This window comes from Triticum aestivum, chromosome 3D (assembly GCF_018294505.1).
Source record: "Triticum aestivum cultivar Chinese Spring chromosome 3D, IWGSC CS RefSeq v2.1, whole genome shotgun sequence".
Taxonomy (NCBI): Eukaryota; Viridiplantae; Streptophyta; class Magnoliopsida; order Poales; family Poaceae; genus Triticum; species Triticum aestivum.
The window spans coordinates 565,879,885-565,890,134 of NC_057802.1; the positions used below are offsets into that span (position 1 = coordinate 565,879,885).

Here is a 10,250-nt window from a genome sequence, read left to right on the forward strand (position 1 = left end):
ATCCGTTGCATGGCAATTCCTACTCCTCTCATTGACATCAATCGATGGGCATCTCCATAGCCTATTGATTAGCTGCGTCAATGTGAGACTTTCTACCTTTTTGTCTTCTCTCATAACCTCCATCATTATACTTTACTCCACCCATAGTGCTATATCCATGGCTTGCGCTCATGTATTGCGTAAGAGTTGAAAAGGCTGAAGCGCGTTAAAAGTATGAACCAATTGCTCGGCTTGTCATCGGGGTTATGCATGATGAGAACGTTTATGTGACAATATTGAAACATAGCCTAACTATATGATTTTGTAGGGATAAGCTTTCTTTGGCTCTGTTATTTTGATAAGACATAATTGCTTGGTTAGCATGTTTGAAGTATTATTGTTTGTCAACATTAAACTTTTATCTTGAATCTTTCGGACCTAGATATTCATGCTACAATAAAAAGGGATTACATTAAGAAGTATGTAAAGAAGCATTCCACATCAAAAATTCTGTTTTTATCATTTACCTACTCGAGGACGAGCAGGACTACACCACAACACTGATATAAGGACAGAAAAACTGCCGGGAGAACATACTTATAAGGGCAGACAATCTGCCGGGATAGCATTTCTCCCGGCAGATAGAACCGCCACGAGAACGGCTGCCGGGGATTACTTGTCCCGGCGGTTTCTCTATCCCGGCCCTTATATTTGCTGGCAGTTTGTTTTCTCCCGGCAGATTGGTCAGGACACATGAAACTACAATTGCCGGCAGTTTAGCTGCCTGCACATGCATGTTTTCCCGGCAGTTATGATGCCAGCACTTCAATTTCACTAGCAAACTATTGTATGCATTCCTGATATAATTTCCATTCATTATGTTAAGCAATCATGGCACCTCGCACAATTTATACATACATTTCAAAGTAACATATAGGTCTCATCAGAAACCTTACACTTCATTCCATAAACATAAGAACGTATATAAGCAGATTGTGCCACAAAAAGAGTACATAAATGTTTCTAGATACACGTGCCACACAACCAAAATGAAGTAGTTCCACAAAGGGAGAAGTATATATGTTTCTAAATGTGTCACGCAACCAAAATGGCCATATAGTGGCCTATGTGCCAAAACAACCACCAAAATGAGCAGAACTTGCCAATGTCTCCAAGTTCACCAAACAAGGCGCATTACATTATCACTCCACCAACTTAATAGTTGATCTTGCAAACCTTCAGCAGCTTGTAGATCATCCAAATCTCCATCAAGTAGTGTATCTTTGGGAAACCTGCAACAGAACGGAAACTCAAAATGGAGCTCTCATAGCTTAATAAACCTGTTGTAACATATGAACATGCAACTAGTACTGGAAGCACAATAAAATGCAATTTTTACATCACATAAGGACAAGTGTTTTAATGCCTTCTTTGTTTGCCTTGCTGTTGGGCGTTGGCTGTAGCAGAACACGCTGTGAAATTATTCAGTAAATGGAGTTTGAATGAAGGCTGATGTTGTACACAGATCGTTCATTGGAGATGAAAAGGATTTGAATCAGGCTAACGTACACAGCTCATTCCATTCCAGTTATAGTAACAAAACAGTAAAAAGTTATAATTTGATATTCTTGTCGTTCTAAACTTGTTTATAGTAACCTAAAGGTTGAGGTTATGACATACCCTGAAGAAAAGCACCCAACTTGTTAGGCATACAAATAAGCCACCAACAATAAACGCCATTTCATCTAATGTGCTTGTAACAGGATAAAATGTTTGCCACGGTCACCTTTTGCAAAACTGCTACTCGACTAAAATGGTTGCAGAGACCTCTAGCTTGATTTGATTTGCCTTAGATGGTTCCTTCTCCCTCTGGATGATATGGCTGCAGAAGAAAGCAAAGCGAAAAGGATTGGTTCATTCTGTAAAATTGTGACGAGGACACCTACAAGTTTACACTCACATTTTCTTCACTAATCTCCGGTAAACCTGGAGTTCAAGTTTGTCCAACACAAGGTAGACACCGCATTTTAGTAACGCTGCAAGAGAAATAAGCAATCAGTGTCCATGCAAAGCAACCAGTGTCCCTGTACAAAAAAGTAGGACGCAATCAGTGACAGCAGAGGGCCGAAACTTTTTCAGGACACAAATATGTGAACTTAGTGGTCTTCATGTCTATCAAGGGCTTGCTTAAGGAGCCTGAGATCTGCCATCCTAAGTGAAGTCACAATATCTGCATACTGGAAGGTTAAATTACCACTTATACAAATCAAAATGGTTACGGGGAAATCTTTAGGTGGGCTATTTCATTTTTCCTCTGTATTCCCATTTTGCCTAACTTTGTTGTTTACTAAAATGGATACAGATTAAAATGGACTAAAATGGTGCAGGTTCCTGTATATAGGTTGTGAATCAGATCACAATTGTAATTATCTTTATATTTGAATTTTAAACTATAACATAATAATCTAGAGCATATAGTTGAGAATGAGGTATAGAAACAATTCAAGTCAGTAACATTAACAAAAAAAAAGGGCAGCCCGGTGCATATAGCTCCCGCTTGCGCAGGGTCCGGGGAAGGGTCCGACCACTTTGAGTTCAAGTGAGTTGATAACAAAATAAGGAGGAATCCATGTGACAAAGCTGTAGTTAGGCATATCCTAAGAATATATTGGAAGAATAAGTGCACAAACACAGGTAGGAGCTGTCACACTGTAGTTAGGCATATCCTAAGAATATATTGGAAGAATAAGTGCACAAACACAGGTAGGAGCTTTGCATTGAGAAATCATGTAGCTGCTCGATCTCATAAATGCTCCTCTTAAAATTATACTTGATTTCGCCCATGTCCTTAAGCACACTGAATGTCTTATATTCATCAGAAACAATTATATATTACTATGGCATCGGGAATGGAAATAGGAAGAGCGACAAACACAGGAAGAGAAATCAATTCAAAACATTCAGAAATGGAGGCTAAGCTAAGTCGACTGGCAAGAGCAACCATACTGAAAACTGCAGTAACTAAGGTCATATAATAACTTGAGATAAAGTTTTTCGCCTCATATTAACAATCTGCATACATAAGTTGACTCAGAGATATCTTGTACTGTTTCTAGTGCAGAATATTGTTTTGACAAAGTCAATGTAGTTAAAGGCATATAGAAATCTAAATATTATGATGCGCACAGTGTAACATATAATTCTACCATTTTGGTGAAAACAGATTTAACCGGCAATATGTTGACTTTTATCAATGTACAGAATCCATTGCTATTGGACATTTTGGTGTAACTCAAATGCTCCATTAAGCTCGCATAAATTTGGTTAATAACACTTTTAAAGTGTGAGTAAAAATCTATGAAAGAAAGACTATAAACACTATTGGACATGATATTGAGAAATCTGGGAAGTTGCTACAACTCTACCATCAAATATAGGAAATATTCAAAGTCTAGGCCTCATACACTTTGCTTAATGTTGGAAGGCATAATGATTTGGTAGGACATGCAGATAGTCATATTCTTAGCCTTTATTTCCGAGAAATAAAATAAGAGATGCATACCACCCCTACAGAACACATAAAACTGCTTCGCAAGTCTTCGAGCAATGTGAAGCAGAAACAATTAATTAACTAATACTTGAAATGAACAAAGTGTATTATCTACAATACTTGTAATCTTCAGTACACCATCAAAGCAAACCTATTTATTGTTTGCTAACCAGGGGGGGAGCTTTGTTGGGGCCAAACTAGGCCATGGGCACCCAGGTTTTTGGCACTTTTAATTTTACCTATGCATCAAAGCATAGCCCACTAAGAATACGAACAATCCATGTAGCCGGCACGAGCATGTAGTAGCACGCTATTTCTCATGGCTGCAGCAGGCAGCGGCACACTAGGCCTGGCACCAGCCGCTCGCCGACATCCCGCGCAGATCTGGCATCGCACAACCAGGGGCCGGCCGGAACGCACGCCCCCCAAACTCCACTCCCCTGTCACCTCAAAAAAAAAACTAATAGACTACATACATAGATTTTAGAGCTACACACCAATTTCTGCAGTGATCTAGGAAATATCACCTGTCAAATTCTCGTGGTTGGAGCAAGGAAGTAGAGAAGGCAGCGGTGTCCAGGGAAAGGCAGAGCTGCTCGCGAGGAGGGTCGACGCTCCGCTGCCTGGGGTAGAGGACGTAGAGGAGGGGTCCCCGCTTGGTTCTCCGGTGAAGCTTGTGGGGAGGAGGCCTGGTCGGGGAGGAAGCTCGCGAGATGGGTGGTGGTGAGGGAAGACATTCGGCGGAGGAGGGTGGTCGCCGCTTGCGGTCTGGAGTGGCGGCTCGGTGGCGCCGCTCTGGAGTGGTTGGGGAGGGGGGCGGCAGTGGTCTGGGTGGAGGGCGGCCGCCGGCTTGGATCTGGAGTGGTTGGCGGCTGCGGTCAATTCGGTGCTTGGCGCCGCCGCTCTGGCGTGGTTTGGGGCGACGGCGCAAGTGCTCCGGGTGGAGGGCGTTCGGCGGCGGCGGGATGGTTAGGGCGGATGGGACGGTTGGGGGCGACGGCGGCGGCGGTCTGGTTGGGGGCGGCGACGGCGGTGTCTGGTGGAGGGCACGAAGGATTTGGGGGTCGATTTGGGGGCGGCGGCGCTATCTGATGGAGGGCCGGCGCGTGCGCGTCTTTTTTGGGCCAAAGTTTAGGCCACTCGCGCGCTTTCCTCTCATCGCGCGCGCTTAGTAGGCCCGATATTTTGGTCTTGCGTCAAAGTCGATTCCCGGCATATTATGGGCCGTGGTGTAGTTGTCTCGACGGAAGATGTGCCCTATAGTGTACCGGCAGTCCATGTGTCGTCACTGTTCAAGTTCTCCTGGCAGTTTCTCTACCCCAAGACGTTTGTACCGGCAGAAACAAATGTCCCGGCAGCTGTTTTGCCCCTGATCAAGTATTTCTCCCGGCAGTTAATTGCCCCCAATCAAGTGTTGTGCTGTAGTGAATTACGCTTAGGGATGCTTGATACGTCTACCACGTATCTATAATTTTTGATTGTTCCATGCTATTATATATTCTGTTTTGGATGTTTAATGGGCTTATTCATACACTTTTATATTATTTTTGGGACTAACCTATTAACCGGAGGCCTAGCCCAAATTGTTGTTTTTTTTGCCTATTTCAGTGTTTCGCAGAAAAAGAATATCAAACGGAGTCCAAACGGGATGAAACCTTCGGGACCGTGATTTTCGGAACAAACATGATCCAGAGGACTTGGAGTTCACGTCAAGAAATCAACGAGGAGAGCACGAGGCAGGGGGGCGCGCCTACCTCCCAGGCGCGCCATCCACCCTCGTGGGGCCCACGTAGCTCCACCGACGTACTTCTTCCTCCTATATATACCTACGTACCCGCAAACCATCAGAGGCATCCACGAAAACCTAATTCCACCGCCGCAACCTTCTGTACCCGTGAGATCCCATCTTGGGGCCTTTTCCGGCGTCCTACCGGAGGGGGCGTTGATCACGGAGGGCTTCTACATCAACACCATAGCCTCTCCGATGATGTGTGAGTAGTTTACCTCACACCTTCGGGTCCATAGTTATTAGCTATATGGCTTCTTCTCTCTCTTTGGATCTCAATACAAAGTTCTCCACGATTCTCGTGGATATCTATTCGATGTAATCTTATTTTGCGGTGTGTTTGTCGGGACCGATGAATTGTGGGTTTATGATCAAGTTTATCTATGAACAATATTTGAATCTTCTCTGAGTTCTTTTATGTATGATTTGTTATCTTTGCAAGTCTCTTCGAATTATCAGTTTGGTTTGGCCTACTAGATTGATCTTTCTTGCAATGGGAGAAGTGCTTAGCTTTGGGTTCAATCTTGCGGTGTGCTTTCTCAGTGACAGCAGGGGCAGCAAGGCAAGTATTGTATTGTTGCCATCGAGGATAACAAGATGGGGTTTATATCATATTGCATGAGTTTATCCCTCTACACCATGTCATCATACTTAAAGCATTACTCTGTTCTTATGAACTTAATACTCTAGATGCATGCTAGATAGCGGTCGATGTGTGGAGTAATAGTAGTAGATGCAGGCATGAGTCGGTCTACTTGTCACGGACGTGATACCTATATACATGATCATACCTAGATATTCTCATAACTATGCTCAATTCTATCAATTGCTCGACAGTAATTTGTCCACCCACTGTAATACTTATGCTCTTGAGAGAAGCCACTAGTGAAACCTATGGCCCCCGGGTCTATTTTCCATCATATTAATCTTCCAACACTTAGCTATTTCCATTGCCTTCTATTTTTACTTTGCATCTTTATCATAAAAATACCAAAAATATTATCTTATCATATCTATCAGATCTCACTCTCGTAAGTGACCGTGAAGGGATTGACAACCTCTTTATCGCGTTGGTTGCGAGGTTCTTATTTGGTTGTGTAGGTGCGAGGGACTCGAGCGTAGCCTCCTACTGGATTGATACCTTGGTTCTCAAAAACTGAGGAAAATACTTACGCTACTTTACTGCATCACCCTTTCCTCTTAAGGGAAAAACCAAAGCAGTGCTCAAGAGGTAGCATCATGCAAAGTGAACATGGCAAGATAGGCATAGAATATGTGATGGACAATAACCCATAGCCATGTGAGGGCCATGTAGAAGAGATGCGCGGAGTCTTTGCATGAAGGGAGTGGTGGGAATGAAACTCCATGGGATCCCTAGTCATCGTTGCTCTCTAGAGCTCATTTTGTCAACTCATGGGATTGTGAGGTTGACGCGTATTCGTGGGTACCTACACAAAAGAGACACAAACGAAAGAACGTGTGTGCGTGGTAAATGTACACATCATCCATCATGACGTGTATGTGCATGTGTGAGTTAGCACAAGATAAGCATCGCTCAAAGAAATTTGATGCATGGTATAAGCACATGTCATCCATCATGAAAGAATAGTTGTTATGTATGACACGATGAGGACACAAATCAAGTTTGCAATTATATGGCACATCATTCATTGAAATCATATTGTGCACACAAGTATGAGGATCATGCAATGGATGGGATGGATCAAAATCTCCTAAAATGTATGAGGAAACTATGGGGGTCTCCTCATGAGCAATATCGGAAACATCATATGGAGAAAATGGACAACATCCAAAACAATGCATATCCGCAGCTAGGTGGTCATGGCATGGCATATGAGATAAATGATGCAAAGGAAGCATATCAATATCATCACAAGAAAAGCAAATGCCAATAACCATGGGCTTGTCATCTATGCCATATGTGCAAATCGGGTTTATTTTAATGGCATATGCATAGCCACTACGAAGAGATTGCAAATATGACCTATTGTTGATCTCATGCATAGCATATGACAAGTCAAGCAGAATGTCAAACATGATGCGACCAAGAGAATTATCACAAGAAATCCTATGTAACATGGCATCACAACTAATAGACTCCTCATGGCAATCATCAAACTCATCATAAATGGGTAAATCATCGCATGGGGAAATCATACTAGCATGACCGATGGTAATAGTTGGATCGACACCATGCAAGCAATCAATATCAAGAATGTCCACTAGTGGGACTAGAGCGTCACCATCACCTATGTTACCTATGTCATTCAACTCATATGGTGTAGGTGAGGTGGTATGAACCAACTCGTGGTCATCGTCATCGTGATCGAACCATGTGGGGGGGGGGTACATCATAGTCCACCATGGCCATCGTCTTGTCCAAAGGAAGGACGAAGTCATCAAAGATCGGCGCGTCATCATAGATGGGACCAGCACCAAAGGAGGGGACACAACAGAGGTAGAGGTTAAGTTGTTAGAAAGCGAAATGGCCTCATATGCCTCATCAACTACCCCACTCTCTCTATGTGGCGGTGGCTTACTCACTCCCTCAAGGTAGGTGCACTCAATGTCGCATATGATGGGGTCACTCAAATCACTCAAGTGGTGGTGGCGGTGGCTCTCCTCACATGGTAATTGGGGCAACTCATCAGATATGGGGCTAGTGGTGAAGTCACTCTCAATCTCAATATGGTGGCTAAAGTCACTCAAGTCATCATACGCTGCCGTGGTCGAAGGGAAAATCCCATGCTCAACCGTCTCGTAGCCGTCGCCGTGGATGAAGGCCGAAGATGGCACATCACCACTCTCGTCGTGGATGAAGACCGAAGATGGCACATCATCGCTCTCGTCGTGGATGAAGGCCGAAGATGGCACATCATCACCCTCGCCGTCTTGTAGCGTGGTCGTTGTGAAGTGAGCTCGGGGTCGAGTAGACTTGGCGTTCTTGAGTTCTTGCTCCGCCTTGAGAGCACCAATGTATAGGTTGTCGAGGGACTTGTAGTTGTTGTTGAAAATAGTCTTGGCGATGTTGTTGTTCAATCCCATCATGAAGTAGAACTTCATCCAAATGGGGTCGTCCACACCGGCTCGCCGCAAGGCTTCCTTCATTCTCTTCAAGTACTCGTCGAGGGACTTGAATCCTTGTATGTTGTTCTCCAATTGGCGTTGAAGACGTTCCGTGTAGGTGGAAGGCACAAATTCTCGCCTCATCGCTTTCTTCGTCTTGGACCAACTCATGTCGAAGCTCCTCGAAGGTGAGTGAAGCCACCAAATCAACGCGTAGTCGTGGAAGGTACTTGTGGCGCACTTCACTTGAACTTAGGAGGGTACTTGATGTAGCTTGAGGTAGTCGTCCATCTTGCACTCCCAGACGAGGTATTCATCGGGGTCATTAGTTCCAAAGAATGGAATCTCGTCGGCGATGTTGAAGTCGTTGTAGCTCGAGGGAGTAGTGGCCTTGAGCTCGTGGTGTAGGCGAAGATGTTGTACGTCCGAAGGCGAAGATGCCTTGAAGTCACTTGGCGAAGATGGCAAAGGTGTTGAAGAAGCTGCAGTCTTGGGGTTGATGTCGAGGATCTATATAGCCCGTGCGCACGGGGTTGTCGAAGGCCATGTGCATGGGGTCCTGTGTGCACGAAGGTCGACGGCCAGTGTGCATGTGGGTGGCAGAGAAGCCAACTCTCGTTTACTAGGTCGCTCTTCATGGTCTTGTCGATGTCGATGCTTGTGTGTACTTGCCGGAGATGGTAGCACGGAAGTCTTTGCACTTGAGCGTCTTCTCGAAGATGAGGAAGACCGCTTGCGGTTCTTGATGAGGGCCTTGAGGTCCTCCATTTTCTTGTCCATCTTGGCATCGATGAAGTTCTTCATAGCATCGAACTCGTCGTCGTGGTTGTAGACCGGAGATGATGTGATTTGCCTATCCATCGCAAGACTCGAGCAAAGGTGAGTAGGAAATGAGATAAACAATACCAAGCTACCTTTTCCCAAAGTTGAGGATGTATCTCGTATCACTCAATGTGAGATGAAAGAATAGTGGAATTGGTACCGGACTTGTTCACTCACACCTACAAGTAAAAGCTTATCAAGTGGCTTGGTTAGGACAAGTCGCACAAATTTCATTTAAATTGAAGTCCAAGATATTGTAAATGTTGAAATAAATCCAAAGGACTCAAAATGCAAAGCAAGTGATCACAAATATAGAGGAGGGCAATAAAGAAACACACACCGTGGGATAATGGGGCTTGTGCAACTATAGGGATGAGCAATACAAAATTGCCTAATGAAGACGAAGCTCGTGTTGCACAAACACTAGGAGAGCACTAGCTTGATTGCACACTTGGGCACGATTCACCACTTGGCACCAACCTATATGTATGCAAGCTAAATGTTTCCTATTCCATGTATCCTCATGTACAAGTATCTCTTATCATGCTCAACCCTTTGCTTATAAGCTTATGCTCATTCTCTTTCTTGCTTAAAAGCTTTTTTTTTGCTCTTCTCTTCCTTTCCACTATGCGTATTGAGCCTCAACCACAAACATGAGATAAGTATCACAAGATATGCACGGGAGCAAGCAATTGCACAATATGACATATCTAATGATGCAACAATATGATATCGTATCAGTATGGTGCACAAGTTTTTGCGACGCCCGACAATACTCGGATAGCTAGTCTCAATAGGTATGAAGGTATGCGCAAAGATGGTGGGGCTATCAAGATGTAATGGCAAGGAAGGAAAAGTTTATGACGGAATGGATACCTTCGTCACACTTAACCTTTCACGAAGTCGGGGGTAACCGGCCTTGCTTCCGGTTGAAGATGGTCTCAAAGGATGGATGGTCGTCGTCGATGAGGAAGCTCGTGGTGGATGTAGTCGATGGACCGATACAAGTCACCGGTGGCGGATGAA

At 44.3% G+C, this 10,250-nt stretch overlaps 1 long non-coding RNA gene across 2 annotated transcripts; it reads right to left on the reverse strand.

The window, feature by feature from the left end:
* Positions 1 to 946: 946 nt before the first annotated feature.
* On the reverse strand, positions 947 to 4,656 carry LOC123080533 (uncharacterized). Of its 2 annotated transcripts, none has more exons than XR_006438462.1 (3): positions 4,057 to 4,656; positions 1,940 to 2,015; positions 947 to 1,861 (listed from the first exon to the last, which is right to left on the reverse strand). It is a non-coding gene; the product is annotated as an uncharacterized lncRNA (long non-coding RNA). The 2 variants fall into 2 exon arrangements; XR_006438463.1 differs by having other exon boundaries at positions 1,940 to 3,969.
* Positions 4,657 to 10,250: the final 5,594 nt, after the last annotated feature.